We start from the raw sequence: 22,750 nt of genomic DNA on the forward strand, positions 1-22,750 counted from the left end.
TTTTGCTTGTCTTCTGTGATGGTGAGCTCCTGGACAGGGACTGGATTTTGCCTCTTTTTGTATCCCCAGGGCTTAGCTTAGTGCCCAGCACATAGTAGGTGCTTTGTAAATAAAAAAATAAATAAATAACATAAAAACATTTTCAGCATTCACCCTTGCAAAACCTTGTGTTCCAAAATTTCCCCTTCCTTCTCCCCACCCTTCCCTTAGATGGGAACTATATATACATTCCCACAATATTCACGCTGCACAAGAAAAATGAGCTCAAAAAAGAAAAATAAATGAGAAATAAAATTAAAACAAGCAAACAACAGAAAGAATGAAAATCCTCTGCTTTGATCCCCACTCAGTTCCCACAGTTCTCTGCCTGGGTGCGGACGGCTCTCTCCATCACAAGACCATTGGAAGTGGCCTGGTTGTATGCCCATAATAAAAATAAATGGAACACAAGGTAGTTATGGGCAGGGAGAGAAATCAGGCAGAATGTGGTTCCTGAACAGTCTTGCAGGAAAAGGGGGATTTGGGCAGTAACGGTACCAAGGAAAAGGAGTTAAAGCAGCTCATGGGATCACAGATTTTGAACTAAAAGACCTCAGAGGTCGGCGAGTTCTCATCTAGTCTTCAGTCTCCTGGTTATAAATAAGGAAACAAGGCCCGCGGAGATGATATATATGGGGTCAGGCCGCACTGGGGACAGGTTTGGAGGTAGGAAGACCTGAATTCGAATTCTGCCTCCACTGCTAACTAGCTGTGCTGGTGCCTTCTCCCCTCCAGCCATAACGGCCTTGCCTAGGACTAGAAAACATCAGCGAGCTCCTTTCTATAGCCCATCATTTATGTCCGCAAGTCCTAGGAGTCTACATCTGTAAAATGAATCAGGCACCAGGAATTCACAGGCGGAAACCAAATCACTTAATTACGGAGTTAAAAGGGCCCTCGGTGGAGATCTGGTCTGAGTCATTCCTTCCCTAGCCCGAGGTCCCCCGAGTGATCACGCAGACTCTGCGGGGGGATGGTGATTCTCACCACTTTGGGGGTAGCTGATTGCCAAAGTTTATTTAATTTGTGTCCATTCATCACTCCTGATTCCGAGCTCTGGGACCAAGCTATTTAACAAACATGCTATTTGTGTTTTTATAAGTATTTTTTTTTTCTTTTGCTGAGGCAATTGGGGTTAAGTGACTTGCCCAGGGTCACACAGCCAGGAAGTGTTAAGTGTCTGAGATCACTTTTGAACTCGGGTCCTCCTGACTTCAGGGGTGGGACTCTATGCACTGCGCCCCCTAGCTGCCCCTTATAAATCATTTATAAAAATGTTTATTTGTGTAGTGATGAGCCCTGGACCCCAAGGCTGTCCACTGAACACTTCCTGCCAAATTAACATTGAACCATCAACAGCTACTGCGTGAATCTGGCCCTTCAACCAGTTTCAAATCTAATTCTGTAATTATCTAGTTCAACTCACCCCTTTAAAAATGACATGAGATCATTAAATATTTCACTAAAAGCTACGTAAACTATGTCTCCGAGTCCACTCATCTAGCAGTTCATTTACTTTGTTAAATCACCATCATCTCTTCTAGATTGTTGCTAACCAATTTTTTAATGACTTGGCTGAGGATTTCCCCAGAAACTGAAGTCAAGTTCACTGGCCTCTAGTTTGTAGACCGTCCTCTTGTGTTTTTTAACCATCAGGACAACATTTACCCCTCTCTGATCTCGTGGAACCTCTCACATTTCCCATGATCTTTCAATGACTAACATTATGGCTCAGCAATCACATCTGCTCATTGTCTTAGTCCTGGAGGATGGTATTATTGTAATAATAATAAGGCCAAATAATTTGAATTCATCAAGAGCCTTATCCTATGTGTTCACTAAGTTGCCAAATCTCACAATTTCTTTAGGTTCTCTCTTACTCTCTTCTTCCTAGCCACTCCTTACTGACTAGATATTTTAATCATTTCTTTTTTATATATATGCATAAATTTCATTTATGTCATCAAACATTTCCCAATTACATTTTTAAAGTTTCTAACACTCATTTTTTTAAATTTTGAATTCCAAATTCTGTCCTTCCTTCTTCAGAAGGCAAGCAATATGATATCATTTTGCAAAACTTATTTGCATATTGAAAGAAAACATACTCAACAAAAACCCCAAGAAAAATAAAGTCAAAAAGTATGCTTGAACTTTTTTTAAATTTTATTTTTCTTGAAGATTTTCTTCTTATGTTTTTATGTTTGATGTTTCTGTTTCTGTTTTTCTATGTTTTCTTTTGCAACATGATTTTTATGCAAATATTTTGCATAACTTCATAGGGGCCTTTTGAATGAAGGTGGGGTGGGGAGGAAGGAAGGGAGAGGATATGGAACTCAAAGTTTTAAAAACAAATGTTAAAAACTTTTACGTGTAACTGGGAAAAATAAAATATTAAATAAATGAGTGGAAAATATGCTTTGATCTGCCTTCAAAGTTCTCTTTCTGGAGGTAAATAGCAATTTTATCATAGGTCCTTTGGAACTATCTTGGATCATCGTAGCTAAGTCTTTCACGGTCGATCACTTACAGCGTCGCTATTACTGTGTACAATGTTTTCCCGGTTCTCCTCACTTTGCATCAGTTCATATAAGACTTCCCAAGTTTTTCTGAATCCATCCTGTTCATCATTTCTCACAGCACAATAGTATTCCACCACAATCATATGCTACGACTTGCTCTGCTTGACGGGCGTCCCCTCAGTTTCCAATTCTTTGCCACCACAAAGCAGCTGCCCTATTTTTGTACGAATAGGTCCTTTTCCCTTTTCTTTGATCTCTTTGAGACACGGATCCAGTAACCGTCCCATCGTCTCTAGTGCCGAGGTCATCCTCCTCGGCAGAGGAAACAAAAAGTCTCTCTTCAAAGAGCCAGAGGTTTATAAACAGATACAAACAGTGACATCTATGGCGAGGAAGAGAAAGCTCCCAATCTTTGCCCTGAGAAGTTATATAAAGTAAATGATAGTCAGCGGCAAAAGGGCAAGTGACCAAAAAGCGCTCCCATCCTTCTCCAGTGAAAAAGTGTCTGGGCCCTTGGCTGATTCCCCGAAGCTCCTGGCCTTGGGCAGGGCATCTCCCCCGAGCTGCCTCTGCTGAACCTCCGCTGGATTTCCGGGCCAGACTGAGGGATGCAGGACCAGCGCTGGCAGCCTGTTCATTTCCATCACGAGAGACTTTTCCTTCAAAGGCGGCTCCCCTGGCCAGCGAGGAGGATGGAGGGAGGCTGGGGCCACAGGGAGCGGGAGGCTGAGAGAAGGTCATTGTCTGTGAGAAGAAAGCAAGGCCTGTCTCTCTCTGCTGCAAGCGGACGCACTTCAGGTGCAGGACACGTGGGCTAAGCGCAGGGATTCACACTCCCAGGCTGGGTGTCCTGAAGGGCTGCCCAGAGAGAACAGGAGGCTGATTCATTCTTCAAATCAACAGATCCAACATCAGCAGTTGCCATTTCCCACCAGTGGCCAAAATGCGGAGAGCACTGCAGAGGGGGAGTCAGTCACCCACACTCTGGTGAACTGGGAGCGAGCTGGGAAATCACCGGCCAAAAGACCCCAGGACTGTAAATTTAGAGCTGGAAGGGACCATCGGGTTTATCCATACCCATACTCTCCTTTTATAAGTGAGGAAACCAAGGTTTGGGGAGGCTGAGGAAAGTCATAGGATCAAAGATTTAGATCTGGAAAGAGGTCTCAGTGAGCTCTAATGCATCCCCCATTTTACAAACGAGGGTTCTTCAGTTCAATTAAACAAACATTTATTGAGTGCCTATTGTATACTCCAGGAAGTCTGTTATACTCTAGGATTACAAAGATCGATTTTCAAGGAGTTTTTGTTCTATTGGAACCAACATGTATGCAGCTAATAAGTAAACAAGTATATGCAAAGGAATTGGAAATTAAGGATGCTAACAACTGGGGAGATCAGGAATGGCTTCTTGTAGGAGGCGGCACTTAAGAAGAGCCTTGTGGGAAGCCTGGGATTTCAAGAGTTGGAGACCAGAAGAGAGCTTCCCGGCCTGGGATACGATGACTGCATGGGCAAGGAGACAGGAGGTGAAATGTCCTGTCTACTCTCTTTGCTTTTGCTCCTTCCCGCCCCTCTGCAAGCTGGCTCCTAACATCATCAGCTCCTTGAAGCTGCTCCCTCCCTGGGTTATTGCCAAGCCTGGGACGCCTTTCTTGGTTCTGGTCCTTCTTGACCTCTCCGCAGCCTCCTTAACATTTGCTTCTCTCTAGGCTTTCATGGCCCTCCTGGTTCTCGTCCCACCTCTCGGACCTTTCCTCACTCTTCTCTGTTAGCTCTTCATTCAGATCAAGCCATTAAACCGGTGCCCCCCCAGGACCTGTCCTGGACTTTTTGTTCTTTTCTCTTCGCCTGTTTCCCTTGGCCTCCTCATCGGCTCCCCTGGATCCAAGGAGCATCTCTACCCGCTAATTCTCAGAACTCTGTGTCCAGCCCTGAGCTCCGAGCTCACGTTACCCACTGTCTCTGAACTTCTCGACTCGGATGCCCCAGAAGTATCTTAAACTCAACATGTCTGAAACCGAACTCACTCTCTTTCCCCCCAAACCTCCCATCTTCCCGAATCTCCGACTGAAGGGCGGAGCCATGCACGCCAATGCATCCCACTGAAGAAGGAAATCCAGTTCAGGGCATGTTCTCATTTCTTACCTTACTACTTGCACTGTTTGGGACTTCTATGACTTTTCCATCATTCCCTGAATCAGGTACTTTTATAGCGTCTCTCACCTCCCTTTCAGCTCCTTTTGGGTATTGTCTTTCTCATCTAATTGAAAGCTCCTTGATGATATATTTTTAAGGTATCATTTGTATTTCTATCCCCGAACTTATGACGGTTCCTAGCACATAGTGGGTACCTAATAAAATGTTTATTGACTGACTGACTTCCCTCTTATGTGGAGGGCCCTGCCTTCTCCCCCTTCCCCAGGCTTGCCATCTTCCCATGACCCTTGACTTTCCTCTCACACCTTATATAGTAAATCAGGGGCCGAATCTTGTCCTTTTTTCTCTACATCTCTCATCTTGCTCTTTTCCTTCACACAGCCAACAGTTGGCTCAGGCTAGTCTTCTCCCTTGGACTATTAAAAGAGCTTTCCTAATTAATTGAACTTCCCCTCAAATCTGTCCCATTCTTAATCCATCCTCCACTCAACTGCCAAAGTGGATTTCCTAAAGCATAGGCTGGACCATGTTACTTCCCCCCACATTAAACTCCAGTGGTTCCTATTACTGCCAGGGACAAACTTCAAGTGCTTGCTTTGGCATGTAAAGCTCCTCACAGTCTGACCCCTTTGTAAATTTTCCATCTTCTCACATTCTATTCTCCTCCACAAACGCTACGGGGCAGGTAAGGAGACAGAGCCCTGAGCCTGGAGTCAAGAAGCCCTGAATTCCAATCCAGCCTCAGATGAGGAAACTGAGGCAAACAGGGGTTGGTGACTTGCCCAGGGTCATGCAGCTAGGAAGTGTCTGAGGTCAGATTTGAACTCATGAAGATGAGTCTTCTTGACTGGGCTCAGTGCTGTTGCTCTGAGGTGCCTCCACTGCCCAGAGATATGATTAGACAGCAGTTGATCAGATGGAAATAGAAGGGGAGATAGTGAGATACAAGTTCATTACAAGCCAACAGTTTGCTGCAGCAACCCCCCGAATTAATGCAATCACAGCCTGCCTGAGGAGAGCACTCAGGGAGCACTTTTGTATTCTGTGCAGATCAAATATAGGAAGCTGCACTTTGGGAATGAGAGTGAGAGGACCTAGGATGGACCAGAGTGTGGAGACTGTGCCCTGTTAGGACCGGCTCAGCCTGGAGGAGGGAAAACTTGGCCAGAACATGATTGCTGTGTTCAGGGTTAGGGATTAAGGTCGCTCAACTTGGCCCTGGAGGCACAACTGAGAGCAGCTCCGAGGGGAAGGGGTTGAGTGCAGAGGAAAGGGTCAATAGGCACTTAAAGGCTAGGTTCCCAACCCAAGAAGTTCTTAAAAATGAGAACTTTCCAAAGGTGGAATGGGCCGCATCTGGAAGTGCTGAGTCCCTCGGCGCCTTCTCAGGGTCCTGCATGACCGCCGCCCATGTGTGTAGTGAGGGGCTTTAGTGAGGGGCTTCTTTGATGGATGGCTTCCAGCAATCCTCCCCTCCTGCAGTTCTCTGATCTGGAGATTCCGAATCCAGAATTTCCAGATCAGGAGCTGATTTAGCTGGTCAGGTTAATAGAGGCAGTGACACTGATGGGCGTTAGCCTTAGAAAGCCACTAGGTGGTGCCATAGGGGATAGTGCGCTGAGCTTAGAATCAGGAAGATTCATAAGACATTTATTAGCTGTGTGACCCTATACAAGTCACTTCACCCTATTTGTCTCAGTTTCCTCATCTGTAAAATGAGCTGGAGCAGGAACTGGCAAGCCACTCCGGTATCTTCACCAAGAAAATCCCAAAAGGGATCACAAAGAGAAAACCTTTAAAGAAGGTCATGAAGGGGATAAAAGAATCAATAAAAAGAACTGGACAAGAAGAAGTTACTCAAGCTTTTGTGTGAAAATTCAGAGCTTCCCTTAATCATCTTCTACCCAAAGGGCAAACCTCCACCCTCATCCTGTAGGAGTGAGCAGCAGCCTCTCAGCATCTCCTTAATAACACCTGCTTATAATTCCTAAGACAATCAGAGAATATGGGCATTTTTACTAGGAGATTAAACACAAATTCGATCATTTGGTAGCAGTCACATTCAGATCATGCCTGATATTGGTCCTTCTGATATTGCTAGAGCTGCTTTCTGCTTTAACAGGCCAGCCCCCAGAGAAAATAGAAATGTTGGCCCCAGATGAACTCCAAAAAGGAACTGAACCTTCTGTTTTCCAGTGGACAGCACCAGCCTCTTAAACCAAAAAGGGAAAAAAAAAGAGAAAGAAAAGAAAAGGAAAGGAAAAGGAAAGGAAAAAGAAAAAAACACCCCATTTTCCAAGGCTCCTTAAGGACAGCATGAAAGAAGTTTTTCTGATTACCAGTTCAGAAACATTTTTCCATCTTCTCTAGAGACTCTCTTTGCATCCCAAACATTCTCCCTTTCTCTCCCTGCCAAAGCCAAACAATTCTAATTCGGTGTCTCTGTTTCTTAGACTTTCTGCCTTCCTTTCTTTGACTCTAGGGCTTTTCATGCTGGCTGTTTCTGGCATCAGAAACCTGAGGGCTTTGGCTTCACTTCCCTGGCTCTCTCAGCCCTCCAGTGGAGATGTCAAATGTTGATGCTGCAGGGTGGAGAACAAAGTCAATCAATTCCCCCTGCCTTTTCCTCGCCATGGGAGTTGGGAGGAGAATTGGAGAGCAATAAAATTAAATATATGTGATACTTTAGGATACTTTATAGATCTCAAATCATTTTTTGATTTTAGATATATAAAAATAATGAATAACTAGTCTTTTTTATTTAAAATGATAATTTTTTGAATAAAATTTGGATTACCAATTTGGATAAAAAGTCCTTCCACAATTTACTATAAATTATTTTGATGTTTGTCATAAATAGATCTGATGGTTTGGTGAGTTCACTGAAGAGAGTATATTTTTCAAGAAGGCAGGTTATACACATCTGCCTCTTGTTTATGTCCTCCCATAAGTTTATTATAGGTTTGGCTCCACTAATTTGGTGGAAGGCTTTCATTGACTTCTCCTGACATTGGGCAAATCCCCATTCAGGAAAGTGCTCCCAGATGATTCCCTGTTTTTGCAGTTTCAACGTGACTGATAATGTCCTTCATGCCCTATTTTACTGTGCAACTATTGATTTCTAAGGTGTAGCAGTTATCTCCACCATGGACTTCTTCAATTTTAATTCTGCAGAGACTGGTAAAATGGGCTTTTGAGCTCATAGGATTCCAGCCTTTCTACTAGGAGGAGCAGGCAAAACCCTGAGAACAGAAGCAACCGCTCACAATATAGTTAAAACTGAGAGCCATCTTTTGTGGTCAGTGTCTTCACAGTGCTAAGTTGTAGCAAAATTAATCACACAACCCCTGACTAAAAAAAAAAGGAAGGGGGAAATCCTCCATGAATATCACTTGTTTTCCTCATGGAATATGATCCTTTTTTAGTGACTTCAAATTTCATTGATTCGCAATTTATATTTAATTTTCTCTCTCTTGGGAAATAAGCTACAAAGCCTAAGTTCAAATTTCAACTTTGCAAGTCATTTAATTTCTCTGGACCTTAGTTCATCATCATCATCATCATCATCATTGTCATCTTCCTCCTAATCATTAATAGTAATCAGGGCGATGATGGCTGATATTTATATTCATATAAGATCTGCAAACTACTTTAAACAAGCTCTGTGAGATAAATACAATGGAAATCCTTTCAGCAATTAGAAATGGCGGGGCAGAAACCCCAGGGCAGCTAAGTAGCACAGAGATAGAGCACCATGCGTGGAATCAGGAAGAGTCATCTTCCTGAGTTCAAGTCCTACCTCAGGCACTGGTTTGTGACCCTGGGAAAGTCACTTAACCCTATTTGCCTCAGGTTCCTCATCTGTAAAATGAGCTGCAGAAAGAAATGGCCAACCATTCCAGTGTCTTTGCCAAGAAAATCCCAAATGGAGTTGTGAAGAGTCAGATGCAACTGAATAACAACAAGGAGAGGTAGAAGAACACATTCTACTGCCAACCACAGGTACTCTATCCTTCCCTTATTGCAAGTAGGCTTAGTCTAGAAATACCTGTCAAACATTACTTGTCCCTCCTTAAATTCCTTTTAGAATTTGTTGGCCATATTTCAGGTATTCAAAGCTCATTGCCATAGGGGACCAGCTTAATTCAATAATAAATAAAGTTGGAACAAATAATAAAGTTGGAACAGAAGTGAGTGCAAGGGACAATGTTGAATAAGTCTGAATCTATAGATAGATATCTATATTACCCACGTCTAAATCAATAAATAGATGCTAAATCAAGATCATGAGTTGTGTGTATCAGGATGCACAACGTTCTCTTCCCATCCCAATGTCAACATTGAAATGTGGAATCCAGTTCCTTTCCTAGTCTCCCAACTGCCAAGAAAGCTGAGGTCTACTTCGATCTCATTCAGAGAGACAGTCTGCAGGACTAAGGAGGTGATGGTCCCCTGGCATTCTGCCCTGGTCAGATCAACCACGTATTCGGGAAAATCATAGAATCATATACTTAGAGATGGAGGGGACCTCAGATGAGGAAACTGAGGTCCAAGAACTGATGTGTTCTGCCCAATATCACCCCCTGTAGAAGGAAGAGGACTAGAATTTAAACCCAGATCCTCTGATTCCCAATCCAGTACTCAACCACAAAGTTGGACATTAATAAGCCAGAGGGTCTCCGGAGGTTCCCAGGCCAGACATCAGCTGTCTGTGCCCTGGTTCTCGGCTTCCCTCTAGTGATGGAATTCTACCCAGCCCGTGCCATCTGGATCCCTTCCCATCATCCCAAGATTCACTCCCTAACAACTGCCTTGCATCATCCCCAGTACTCTTGACTTTGGTCTTGCTGATGGACTCCTGGCTCTCTGGAGGAGAGACTGAGACTGATACCTGCCTCACTTACGTCAGATGTCATTCCATGGTTCCACCTGTCCTCTTTGAGAACAAAGGACAAGCAACAATAATCGAAATGACTCCCACTTCCCCGGCTTTCCCACTTTCAGAATTCCTTCTGTCGGCATTGTCTTCAACTTACAGAGGAGGAAACAAACTCAGGTAAAGGGATTCAGCCCAGGTCAGTTGCAGAGCAGGGCCCAGTTCAATCCTGATTCTACCCCAACAAGTGTGGTACATGGAGAAGAGGTTGGAGGTGGTGGAGGAGACAAGGGCTGAATTGAAGAATCTTGTCTCCTCCACCACCTCCAACCTCCTGTCCATGTACCACACTCACTCTTTATGTTCATGTGGAGCTCAGACACCATTTTTCCCTAGGAAAAATATGCTATAAACGATAAATTGGTTCCCTGACAGGTCTACAAAAGGCAGCCTACCTCTCCGGCTTTTTTTCCCCCATTTTGGACTCAACCTGTAATTTCATAAGTTGAAGGAACTCCTCCCCACCCCAAGAAGATATTTATAATATCTAGCTTTAATTACTCACCTTTAATGGCTTAAAACTGTCCTAAGACTTATGGGATACCCTCTATGGCACTTTAAAATCCGCAAAGTACTTTGCATATGTTCTACAATTGGATGGGAACAACAGCCACATGTGAAGGAGATACTATTCTCATGCCCATTTTAGAGATGAGAACATTGAGGTAGACAGAGGAGTGACTTCCCTGGAGTTAGCCAGCTTAATAAGGGGTCTGAAGTCATACTTGAACTTCCTGACACCCAGCTCAGTTTTTTATCTATTCTGTCTCCAATATAAGTCATCAGTCTAGAGTATAATTTAATCTCACAACGTCAATCTTATAGATTTTATAGCTCAATCCAGAGAATCACCAAATTTCTGCTCGCCAGAATGTGTCAGCTCTTCCCAATCAAGTCATTCTATTCACTTCACCTTGCTGCCTTCCCTGTGGCACCCAAAGGAGTGCAAATGTTCTCATTTCTCATGTGCTCTCTCTGGGGCTGTTTCTCTCTCTGTAGATTAGAGCTTTGTCTGTGTGGAGTCCTTTCCGTATCTAGACCCTCTGAAATGTGACATAGCAAACTCAGGCTGCAAACAGCCCACACGACTCTGGAGCCACATTACAACATGTTTAGACAATGATCCAAAAGATTAATGGTGGAAAATGCTACCCACATTCAGAGAAAAAAAACTATGGGGTCTAAATGCAGATGGAAGCAGACTATTTTCACTTTGGGTTGGTTTTTTTTTTCTTTCTTGTGGGTTTTTCCTTTTTGTTCTGATACTTCTTTCACGATGTGATTAATGTGGAAATTTGTTTAAAAATATAATTGAGAAATGTTTAACAAAAGGAAATTAAAATACCATTCAATATAGGTCATGTTAATTTGTAGTTTTCTAAGTCAATCTATAGCCCAGGAGGGTCTGTTTCTATTTGATCTCTACACCATTTACTTAGGGGGAAGAAGAAGGAGCCCTGCTTGAAGCTGGAAGAGCTGCTTTTGTACCTTAATTCTGCTATTTATTCTAGATTTGACTCTGGACAATTCAACTCACCTTCCTCAGCCTCATTTCTTCATTTATAAAATGAAAGGGTGGGTCTAGATCAGGGATTCTTAAACTGGCAATCCCTTTTCTTTTTTATGAAACTTCAAATAAAATAGACTTTATTTTTCTTTTTTAATCATAGCTTTTTATTTACAAAACATATTCATGGGTAATTTTTTTCAGCATTGACCCTTGCAAAATCTTCTATTCCAAATTTTCCCCTCCTTCCTCCTCCTCCCTCCCCCAGATGGCAGGTAGTCCAATACATGTCAAATATATTACAGTATATGTTAAATCCAATATATGTATACATATTTATGGTTATCTTGTTTGCAATCCCTTTTCACCTGAGAAATTTTTACATAACCTCATGTACATTAGAATATAAAATAAGTATACAAATCAAACATTTACTGATGATAATAAATCATAATTTCTATGGCCCCTACATTCAGCTACAAGATCCCATAAGGGACCATGAACCACAGTTTAAGAAGCTGGAGACTGGATGATCTCTGATCTCTTATAGTCCTTTATTTCAAGTTCTCAGGAGGCCATACACCTTCCTACCAGCTTCATTTAACACAAGCTTTCTTCTCTGAGAAACTCACCCTTTGCATTTCTGCTTCTCAGAATTCTTGTCATCCCTCAAGGCTCAATTTGAGTATTATCTTCCTGAATGGCCTTCCTTGATCCCTCATTTTCAAGACACTTTCAATTTACCTCAATTTACTTGGTATTTACTTAACATATATTAAAAACTACCATTTAAATAGTACTTTCAGTTATAGATAATCTTTTATGAAGAGGGCCACAGATAGTGGGGGAACTCTGGGTAAGGTATAAGACGTTCTGCCCAGAGGAAATCTGCTGACAATGTCTGGTTTGGCTTCCCATTTCCCTTTGGTGGTCACGCCCTCCCTGATTTCTTCAGGAAAGATGAGAACCTTTGTAGGGACTTAACAAATGTACATTAAGTTGAACTGAAGTGAATTGGGTTGGCATCTTGGTCCAGGTACCATTGTTACTTCCATGTTTCCAGGAGGGGGTTGGGCTAGTGTTCTCTATGTTCTCTTCCAAGCTTTTAGTCTATGATCTTAGATCATCATTACTCCCCACCCCACCCCACTATCAGCACCCAGAATGTTCAAGCCTCTGAGAGCTGATTTGGGATCTGGGAGTGGCCATATCCTTCCCTGAAGCCACAGCATCCAGGAAAATGTCATCTTACCAAGCAAGGGTCAGTGGCTGGATGTGTCATCATAGGTCTATACTTGGAAGGGATCTCAGAGGTCATTTAACTGAATCCCCTCATTTTATAGATAAACCAAAACCCAGAGAAGTGAACCCAAATGCATTGTCCTTCCTCCAAATCCTATCCCACCTCCAAACATCCTGATTTTCAGAGTACCATCATCCTTCCATCTTGCAGGTTTATAACTTTGAAATCATTGCTGATTCTTCTCTCAAGGTGGCCCAAGAGAGAAAGCACTGAGCCTAGAGCCAGGAAAAACTTGAGTTTGTAATTACCCTCAGGCATTTTTTAAATGAGTGACCCCGGTAAGTTACATAATCTTATCTGCCATAGTTTTTCCAATCATAAAATGGAGATAATAACAGCACTTAACGTCCTAAAGTTGTTGTGAAGACCAAATGCCATAATTTTTGTAAAGTGCTTATCATAGAGCTTGGTACATAGCAGGGATTTTATGAATGCTTATTTCTTTTTCATTCCCATCTCCATCCAATCCATTTCAATCTCTATGAAATCTCTTGCACTTCTTTCCCCTTTCTCCATTTACACAAACGACCCCGATTCAGGCTCTTTTATCACATCTCTCTTGGTCTACTGCATCAGCTTCTGAAAGGCCCCGTTTAGTCTGTTAAAAAGTCAGCCCTTTCAGGATAGAAAGTAGAGAAAGTATCCTGATTCGGATTTGTATCTCTAGTCCCTATCTCATGCACATAGGAGGTACTTAAGTGCTTGTTGATTGACTACTATTCCCAATACACAGATCTGACCACACTTCCCTCAGCTTCCCTCTAATTAGTTTTCACTGACTCTTTATTGCCTCAAAATGTAAACTTCTCCACTTAGCATTTAAAGTACTTTGCAATCAGTCTTTCTAGTGTGAGCTCCCATAGGCACACTAACTTAGACCAACAACTGTAACCCAGCCTTTGGAAGTTCCCCATACATGACACTCTTTCTCTAGATAGAGCGTCCTTCCCATGACCATTCCCCACCATATCTAGAAGCCCCCCCCCTTTTCCTTTCTACCTCTGGAGTTCCTTGCTTCTTCAAGCATGATCTTCTTCATGAAACCTTTCCTAATATTTTTCCTCAACCCATTTCTTCTTGAAACCACATTGTATTATTTTTTGTTTAATATATATATATATATTTCACTAGTTTTTTCATGGATCATAAGGCTTGATGCAAAGCAAGCAAGCTTGGATATTCTGGGTGAAGATGGGGGTGGGGGTTTGGGGGAGGTAATGATGATCTAGGATCATAGATTGAAAGCTTGGAAGGAAATATAAAAGATACGTCCTTTTCCTTAAATTCAGATCTGGTTGTGACTCAATCAATGGCAGTGACTCTTTCCTCTGGAATAAAATATAAACTCTGTTTTGCTTTTGAAGCCCATCCCAACCTGGCCCTAACCTATCTTTCTCCCTCTTTGGAAATTACTCGCCCTTCTAAATTCACATTCCAGTCAAGGAGCTTTCTTTTGACTTCTCATACGTGACAAACTTGCACTAGCTGTCCCTTTCCCCCATGTCTGGGCAGCCCTCCCTCCATCCCTTTGCTTTTTGGGGTTCCTATAAAATGCCGTTTTAGCTCCATCTTCTTTCTCAATGAATCCTTTCCTTCCTTCCCAAACTTCCCTGTATTTAATTCCTTTGTATACATTTGTATTTATTAATTTTATGTTTTTCCTATATATGCACGTATATACATACATAAACACAGACACATATATTGCATGTCTCCCCCTTTAGAATGTAAATGCAATGGCAGTAAGGATGCTTTCGTTCTTCATAATTTTATCTCCAATACTACCAGAATATTTGGCACATAGTAGGTGTGTAGTAAATACTTGTTGATTGATTGATTGTCGTTGTTGTTTGTCCATTTTAGAAGAGGACCAGGTACACCATGGGATGGTTATCTTGCCTGGTGAGTGAACTGGATAGGAGGCAGAGTTATACAAGTCATCAGCGTCACTCTCAGTTCCTGAGCCATGGAAGTCCAGAGGCAAGACAAAAATTAAGATGACTGACGATGACCAGAGATGCAGTGGATGATTTTACAATCTTCATTGTCTGATCAAGCTCTAGGAACTCCCCAGCATCTGTTTCAGCTGCCATGATGGCCGTTGGAACACGTTGTTCTCATCCACCCATTCCCCTGGGGGAAGTCTTCACAAGTCTGGGGTAGATACCTCTCTAATGCACCAAGCGATTTAAGACTGCTCAGCCTCCAACCTAGTTTAGCCCGTCTGCCAGCCAAGGGTGTAGCCTTGGTGCATGTTTTATGCACAAAGGCTTCTGGGAGCCATAAGTGAGTTGAGTACCACGTGGACACCCAAGGTGGGTGAGTTCCCACGCCTAAGGTGCTGGTCTTCCCGGAACACCTCATACCTCCAGGTAGATTGATTAACGAATACCATTACAACACGTTGCTTTTGCCTAAAGGGCTGAACTACTTAACTGAGCTTGATTTACCAGATTAAGGGGAGTAGGCCATGCTCTTTTGAGCCCAGACACTTTTTCCTGGCCCAAGTTCAGAGCTATGCTAATAATTACAGCACCAAGATTCTTGCTCCCAAATCCCCATCCCGTCTCTGTTGCAACTCCCTCAAGTTCTGAAGCTTACCCATCCCTGCAAGGCAACCTCTATTTACAATTTAGATGCTCTGTCCCACTCAAAAAGGACCTAGTGAATACTTGTTTTTATCTCAGGAAGACTGTATATTATTTTCCTGCTGGGGACACTGAGGTCTTCAGGATTTCACACTTAGCTGGACTTTCCTCCCATCAAAACAATCTTTTTTTTTTTTAAAATAGCTTTTTATTGACAAAACATATGCATGGTTAATTTTTCAACAATGACCCTTGCAAACACTTCTGTTCCAATCAAAACAATCCTTTGCTGTCTCACTGAGCACGGCTCAGCAGAAAGACTGATGAATTAGGACAGGAAGCCTTTGATTCATATCCTGCCTCAGACATTTGCCAACTGGAACTCTAGATAAGTCAATTCACAGTCCTGTGCCTCAGTTTCCTCATCTGCAAAATGGATTGCTATGAGGCTCCACTAAGAAATGATCCATGGGTTCCTGTCCCAACTACTCGGGCATGTTGGGGTCCCAGAAAGAAGCTACTTTGTATCTTTCCTAGGGGTTACTGAGGAACAGGGGCTTCTCTTTAACTGGTGTGCTTAAGCCCCCATCAGAGTATTCCTCCCAGTATCATTCACCCAGCTCAGTATCAGTTAACCAATTAACATCAAGTAGATTTTATAAAGGGATAGTAACAGAGAAGACATAGCAAAAACTCAAATGTAGCAACCTCTGAAACAAGTGACCCTCTTTCCTCCACACCTGAGCCCCTGGGAGAATAAGCTCAAACTGAAAGTGATCCTGGGTATGACACAACAGTTGGATGGCTTGTTTTCTGCCTTGCTGCTGTCTTCTTGGGGAACTGACCCTCTCCTGGGTTGCATGAAACAGGGCATGACTCAGGTGTGGCTCCTTGGCAGACTCAGCTACCCACAAGCGCCCTCCAGTATGGACTTCCTGGTGGTTTTCTGATCTTTCAAAGCTCAGGGGATTGGCCCATTCTGCCCCTGGTAGTGACTCATCTAAGATCAGGAAGGAAGGAATACAACTTAGAGAAGAGAGTGCCATCCATTCACAACCACCCGATGAAAGAGCGAGTCTAGGACCTTTCCCCAAACCTGGAGACATTTAATACTTTTGCCTTGCTAAGGATCAGGAAAGAGAAAGATTTTATCTGTCCATGTCTCCCATGCACACTAAGTTCCAATTCTGCAGCAGTTAAAAGGCTTTCATCACCTTACAGAAAGCCCACAGGAAAGTCACCTGAATATGTTCTCCATCAGGGAAGGGTTCACATCTATTGGACATTCGCCAGCCAATCAGCACAGCATATCCTGCCTGCTCTAAGGAGGGGGATCTCATCAGCCAACCCCCCTTCCACTTCCCCTATCCCTGCAATAATAGAGATGATGCAAAGTGATTTACTCTAGAACTGTTGTAATTACCATGACAACACCACACTAGACTTAAGATCTAGAGCTGAAAGGCACCTTGGAGGCCACTTAGTTGAATGTTCATTTTGCAGGTGACTTGCACATAGTCACACAGGTCAGTTAGCCAGAGAGGGAGATTTTAAACCCAGATTCCCTGACTCCCGAGCTTTCGTCCATGAGGAGGAGACAAAGACTCAGAACCTGCTTCAGATATTAACTGCAAAGCTCTGGACACTGTGCTATGTTCTTTCTCTCTTCAAAGTTTCCGTAAATTTCTTTTGATATTTGACTCTACACCTCTCGAACGACCCTCCTTCATAGGAAATAATTAAGCAAAACAGATCCAGTCTGACATTATCTATATTCTACTATCTATTGAGATGAAAAAAATTTATCAACACTCCCTCAAATTTTCCTAAAACACTCTGCCTGGCTCTCCCTTTTGCCCTCAGCACTTCCTACCTTAGATTACATTTATCTGTGTTCACCTATCACTAGCCTCTCTTCAGTAGATAATGAACTCACTGAAAGCAATAAATGTCATTTTAAAGTTCATTTTAAGACACTTTAACATAGTGTCTTGCTCATGGTAGGAGCAAAAATTTGGACACTGTCCAGAGAAAGATAATAGAATAGTAAAGGGCCTTCAACTTTCTCAAGAAAATGGAGGTATAGGGTGTTGACAAGCCTTCAGGGAGCCATGATTACTAATTTTAAATATTGGAAAGGGAACTACGGGAAGATGGATTAGAATTCTGTGTGTGTGTGTGTGTGTGGTGTGTGTGTGTGTGTGTGTGTGTGTGTTGGGGGGAGGGGAGACAGATTCACAAAGAACAAATATTGCCTTGAGAGAAGGACAAAGTAGCCATGAGGAGCTCTGGGAAATGGGAGGGGCCACCTCAGAAGATTGGGGCTCCTCTTCCTTGGAGAACTTACATCATCATTTCTACGTTTCAGTATCTTTATCTTCCTTCAGGCCTCGGTCAAGCTAAAAGAAGCTAGGAGGGGGCTTTTTGCTCAGGATCAGGTGGAATTAGGTGGTCTCTGGGGTCCTTTTCTACACGGAGACGTTGTGATTCTGAGAGGAATGTATGTTCCCATGTCTGTTACAACATGAGCTGTTTTTATTTTCATGTGGCCCGTTCCCATGGATGCACATTGTTTAGTCTACCTAAAGCCACCGCCCGACACCACATTCAAGTTTATTATCTGTTTTAACAACTGCTCATGAATCTTGCCTTTTTTCCTTTTGAAATCTGCCCCACCCCCAGCAGCTAGAATGAATCACCCCACCTCCTGAGGAATGCAATAGGACATTTATTTAAGAGAGTGCTAAATATAGAACAGCCATTCAGTGAACACTCTCCTAAAGAGGTAAAGTGCCTGGAGAGCGTCCAGAAGGAAGCGATCTGGCTGACGAATGACCTTATTTTCACGGGTTGTTGTGAGGCTCCGATGAAGTCCTTTGAATGTTTCCAAGGGCTACAGAAAAGTCAGTCAGAAAGAAAAGAACTCTGGAACCCTTTCCGACTTCTAGTTTGGCTTGGGGATCATCCGAATTATGCAAATGACGAGTCCCTGTTCCAATGCAGCTATTACAATCCACACCCTAGTCAGAAGATCGGAGACTGAATGGGTTCGGTGGGGACCTGAGGTTTCACCAGAGCCTGTGCAAACCAGAAAATGCCTTAAAAAGAATTGCCCAAGAAGTTAAGGGACTTGCCTAGGGTCACATAGACAGTCAGCTCTTTATCCTCAGTATCTCACTGCCTCTCCTGAGGCAGAATTGTCAGGTAAATGGAGAAATCAGGACGTGGAATCGTTCTCACCTTATCTCCACTTATCTCCCTGATAGGGCTCGGGGAGCCCAGGGGAGGGGAAAGACTGCTGGATTGGGAGATTATTATTATTATTATTACTAATGAACAGTATTTCTGTGGGGAGCGAGGTGACCCAGTGGACAGAACAGCGATCCTGGAGTCAGGCCTGAGTTCAAATTCAACTTTAGAGTATGATTCTGAGCAAGTCATTTCACTTTGTCTCAGTTTCCTCATCTGTAAAATGCAGCAATCCGTCTGGATGGCTTCCGAGCTCACGTCACTGTTTGCCTCAGTTTCCTCATCTGTAAATGCAGCGATCCTTCTGGATGGCTTCCGAGCTCACTCCCCCCGTGTGCCTCAGTTTCCTCATCTGTAAAATGCAGCGATCCTTCTGGATGGCTTCCGAGCTCACTCCCCCCGTGTGCCTCAGTTTCCCCATCTGTAAAATAAAGCAACCCTGGATGGCTTCTGAGCTCACTCCCCGCGTGTGCCTCAGTTTCCCCATCTGTAAAATAAAGCAATTCTGGATGGCTTCTGAGCTCACTCCCCGCGTGTGCCTCAGTTTCCCCATCTGTAAAATGCAGCGATCCTTCTGGATGGCTTTGAGGTCCTTGGCCCTTCCACATCCACCATTGCTATGATCTTCTCTGCAAAATCCTCCAGAACTCCGAGGGACGGGGACGGGGGAGGGGGGGGGGAAGGAGAGGGGGCGATGCTTTGGAGGCAGAAGACTGGGTTCCAAACCCAGCTCCAGCTGCTTGTAACGGGCCCCCCGAGGAGTCTACGGTCCTGGAGGCCGGAAGCCCCCTTGCAGCCCCTCGGCGCTCTCCACGGCCGCGTGGGACACAGACGGGCGCAGCCTGCTTTGAGGCGCTTCTCTCCCTCTCCCGGCCGTTCTCGGGGGCTGGCGAATTTGAATCTTCCCGCCTCTCAGAACCCTTTCACCAATTAGAGTCTTCCCTGGTGACATCACCACGCGACCAGCACAGCCTCCTGGCAAATGGAGTTCAGAGCGTGCCTACTTTGAGCGGTGCCCCTCGAAGCATCACGAGAAGCGACGTCCCGAGGGCGGGGCCTCCTTCGCCGGGACCACGAAGTATAACCAGAGTGAGATGAGACGGAAGGGCTAAAGGAGGGATTCGAACCTGGGCTCTCTGACTCCACGTCCGGAGCTCTTTCCCGCCTCCCTTTTAGTTTCCCCCACCTCAGATGTGTGAGTGGACGTACTCGGGGAACGCATAAAGTTCTTGTTTAAAAAAAAAAAGTGCGTGTAGGCGGGAAGGAGGAGGAGCGAACAAGCCGTCAACCAATCAGAGGCGGCTGTCTTCACTGGCCCCGCCCCGCCGCTTCCGCTTCCGCCTTTGCCGCTGCCGCTGCCTGAGGGGCCGGAGCCGGAGGCCAGTGAGCCAGAGTGCGGCCGCTGCGGATCCAGTGCCAGGGCCGGGGGATGGTGTGGGGCTCCCCAGGTGAGTGGGCGACCCTGCCACCCCTTCTCTGTCCGAGCCCTCGGGGCCTCGTGACCTCCCCGCGGGGTGTTGCAATACCCCCTCCCCCTCTCCTTGGGACCCTGGGGTGGGACTGCAGACAGCCCCCCGCCTTGTGTGACCCTGTCCCCGGACCCGGGACCACGGGCACCCCTTCTGCTGTCGCCCTGCCCCGAACGTGGGGCCGCAGCCCCCTTGTAACTCCGGCCCCGCCGTGGAGCTGCCGCGTCTCCTTCCTGTGACCCCTCGGAGCGCCGCAGACACCCCCGATCTGCCTCGGACGCGGGCCTGCAGCGCCCCTCCTTTAACGCCCCCCAGGGGCCCTTCACACGGACTGCGGACCCCTCTTCCAGTGCCCCCTCCCCAGCAATTGGGACTGCGGACCCCTCTTCTCTTGTCCGCTCCCCAGCAATTGGGACTGCGGACCCCTCCCCCCGTGACTCCTCCCCTACCCGGAGCTGCAGCCCCTCCGTCCGTTCCCCTCCCCGCGTCCCCCGGACAGGCTGCGGGACTCTGGTGCGGCCCCTCCTCCCCCAGGTCCCTGTGTGAGACCCCCCGACTTCAGGCGGGGCCCCCTCTCGCTGTCACCCTCCATGTAGGGCTGCAGGACCCCCAGGTCCTCCCGGGCCCAGCTGGACCTCCCTCAGAAGGCTTCAGTGCCCCCCCTTCCCCACTGGGGGCTGCAGCCCCTGCCATGTCCTCATAGATTCCTGTGACCCTCCCCTCCCCCTACACGCTCTGGGGCTACAGATCTGGCCCTTCCCCCGACCCGAGGTGGTTCCCTGCGCCCCCAGAAGTGCCCCCGGTGCTGCCGGCCTCTCCCTCTCTTGGCCCAGGGGCAGCCCCCTCCCTCTCCCCCCCCTGCAGGTGCCCCCTCCCTCTCCCCCCCCTGCAGGTGCCCCCTCCCTCTTCCCCCCCCTCCTGTGCAGGTGCCCCCTCCCCCCCCCCAGGCCTGCTGGTGCAGGAGGGCCTGACTGCCCCCTGGGGGTCTCCCTGGGAGCTGGGCTGCCCGAGGCCCCAGAAGGCCCAGGGAAGGAGGCCCCGAGGTGTCCGAGATGAGATCATCCGGCTGCAGCCGCCCGGGGCTGGGCTAGATTTTATCGGCAGCTTGGAGGAGGGACGGTGGGGCCGCAGCTGCTGGGAAGGGCCGGGAGCTGGAACTGGGAGGGGGCCGATCCGGGCCGGAGCTCGGGATCTTAGATCCAGACTCGGGAGGGGCTCCCGGCCGCTGAGTCTCACCGGAGGGGCCTGCTTGGACTTGCTCCGGTGTCAGTCGGGATTTGAACCCAAGGCCTCTGACCAGCAGCCTCCGCTGGCCCCCAGGGCCTCAGCCTCAGTCCGAGGGCAGTCAGCGCCTCCCTCTCAGTCTGCTGCCGCTTGATCCGGGGCCTCCTGGCTGCCCCCCCTCCCCCGCCTGGGCCGCTGTCCCTCCTCCGCTTCCCTGGCTGCCCTTGAGTCCTGTCCCGAGGCCTCTGCCCCCCCCCCCCTTGGAGTTCTCCCCTAAGCCCTGATGTGTTGGTTGTCTGGAGCGGGAGCCCCCTGAGGGCAGGGACTGTCCCCTCCCGGAGCCGCAGGTGGCCCAGGGCCTGCCTGAATAACGGTGCCCACGGAGCCGGGGTCCCCTCCCCTCAGCCCCCGGCCCGGAGCGAGTGCTCCCCCCCAGTCAGTCAGCAGGCATTAATGGCGACGGCAGAGGCCAGGAAGTGAGGGCCTGAGGCTGGCAGGCCGGGCTTTCTGGGCAGACCCGGTGGCTGCCATTGCCTTCTCCCGGGGGTCCCGTTTTGCAGAGGAAGAGCTTGGCCAGCGCCGCACACTTGGGAGGGGTCCCAGGCTCCAGCCCGCCCCCGCCTCGGAGCCCCCCAGTGTGTGCACAGAGTGGGGCCGAGTGAGCCACGGCTGGAGAGCCTCTGCTCCTGTCCTCGGGCTCCGTCCCCTCCCTCCCCCCGAGTCTGTCAGGACGCTGTGGACGCATGAATCCCGGACAGTCTGGGAGAGTTTGGGGGCGCCTGGACCTCCTGGGGAGTGGGACTGGGGCTGAGCTTTGAGGGAAGCGCCTTCCGGGGAGGGGGAGGGGAGCTTGGGAAGGAGTGGGCTTCTCCCACTGGCCGGCTACTTGCTGGGGGTGTTGAGGGGTTCTTGACCTTGGATGGTGGCTGTGACCCTCGAGGCCCATCCCCTCCAGCTCTGAGGAGGAGCCTGGGAAGGCGCGATGGGCCCCCGGCCGCGGTTATGGGGGCCACGGGAAGTAATCACCTGCAAGTGAGAGGACGTGTCTAAGCACTGGGCACGACCCCTGGCACACGGATGCTCCAGAAATGGTGTTAATATTAATAGCTCAGAGCCCTGCGATGCTTTGAAGTCCGAGCAGCCTGAGGTAGCAGCTGCATAAATAATGTCCCCGTTTTGCTGGGGAGGAAAGCGATGCTGAGCCGTGACCTTGCCTGAGTTAGCCGAGCACTAGGTGTCCTGGGAGGAGCTGGAACAGCCCCGGTGGGGGCCACAGGGCAAGGCTCCTCTGTCCCCCCCCCACCTTTGTTTCTTACAGAAGGCGGTCGCTGGGGCCGGGGAGGAGGCGGCCCGCGGGGTCCCAGGCCCGCAGAGAGAGCCTGGAAGGGCAGGCCCCCTGAGCCCCGGAGGCTGCCCGGGCTGAGCAGGCCCAGGGGAAGCGCGAGGGACACGGTGTTCCACGCTTGGCTTTTCCGGCAGCAATGGGGCTGCGTTGTGTCACTCTGGCTTAGCAAGTCGGGTCTGTTAGCGGAGCTTCTCCGGGGCCAGAGGCTGTGCTCTGCCAAGCTGCAGGGGGGCAGGAGAGGGAATCTCCGTCAGACTCCGTGGGCCCAGGCCGAGCCTTGGCCCCCAGCACGCCTGCTTGTCTGCTTCGGGGTGAGCCACTTTCCGATCTGTAAAATGGGAGTAAAAGTGCTTTGCAGGGTGGAGGGGAGGGGGTGCTTCCCCACTTTGGCTAGTTTGCTTTGCTGTC

The 22,750-nt window shown here is 47.2% G+C and overlaps 1 protein-coding gene across 1 annotated transcript in view; it reads left to right on the forward strand.

The window, feature by feature from the left end:
- Positions 1-19,635: 19,635 nt before the first annotated feature.
- The window catches only part of UBE2F (ubiquitin conjugating enzyme E2 F (putative)), an 85,620-nt gene continuing 82,505 nt past the window's right edge, over positions 19,636-22,750 (forward strand). The window contains exon 1 of the mRNA XM_051999270.1: positions 19,636-19,752. The gene's annotated coding sequence lies outside the window, so the exon portion shown is untranslated. The remainder of the gene's footprint in view (positions 19,753-22,750) is intronic.

This window comes from Antechinus flavipes, chromosome 4 (assembly GCF_016432865.1).
Source record: "Antechinus flavipes isolate AdamAnt ecotype Samford, QLD, Australia chromosome 4, AdamAnt_v2, whole genome shotgun sequence".
Taxonomy (NCBI): Eukaryota; Metazoa; Chordata; class Mammalia; order Dasyuromorphia; family Dasyuridae; genus Antechinus; species Antechinus flavipes.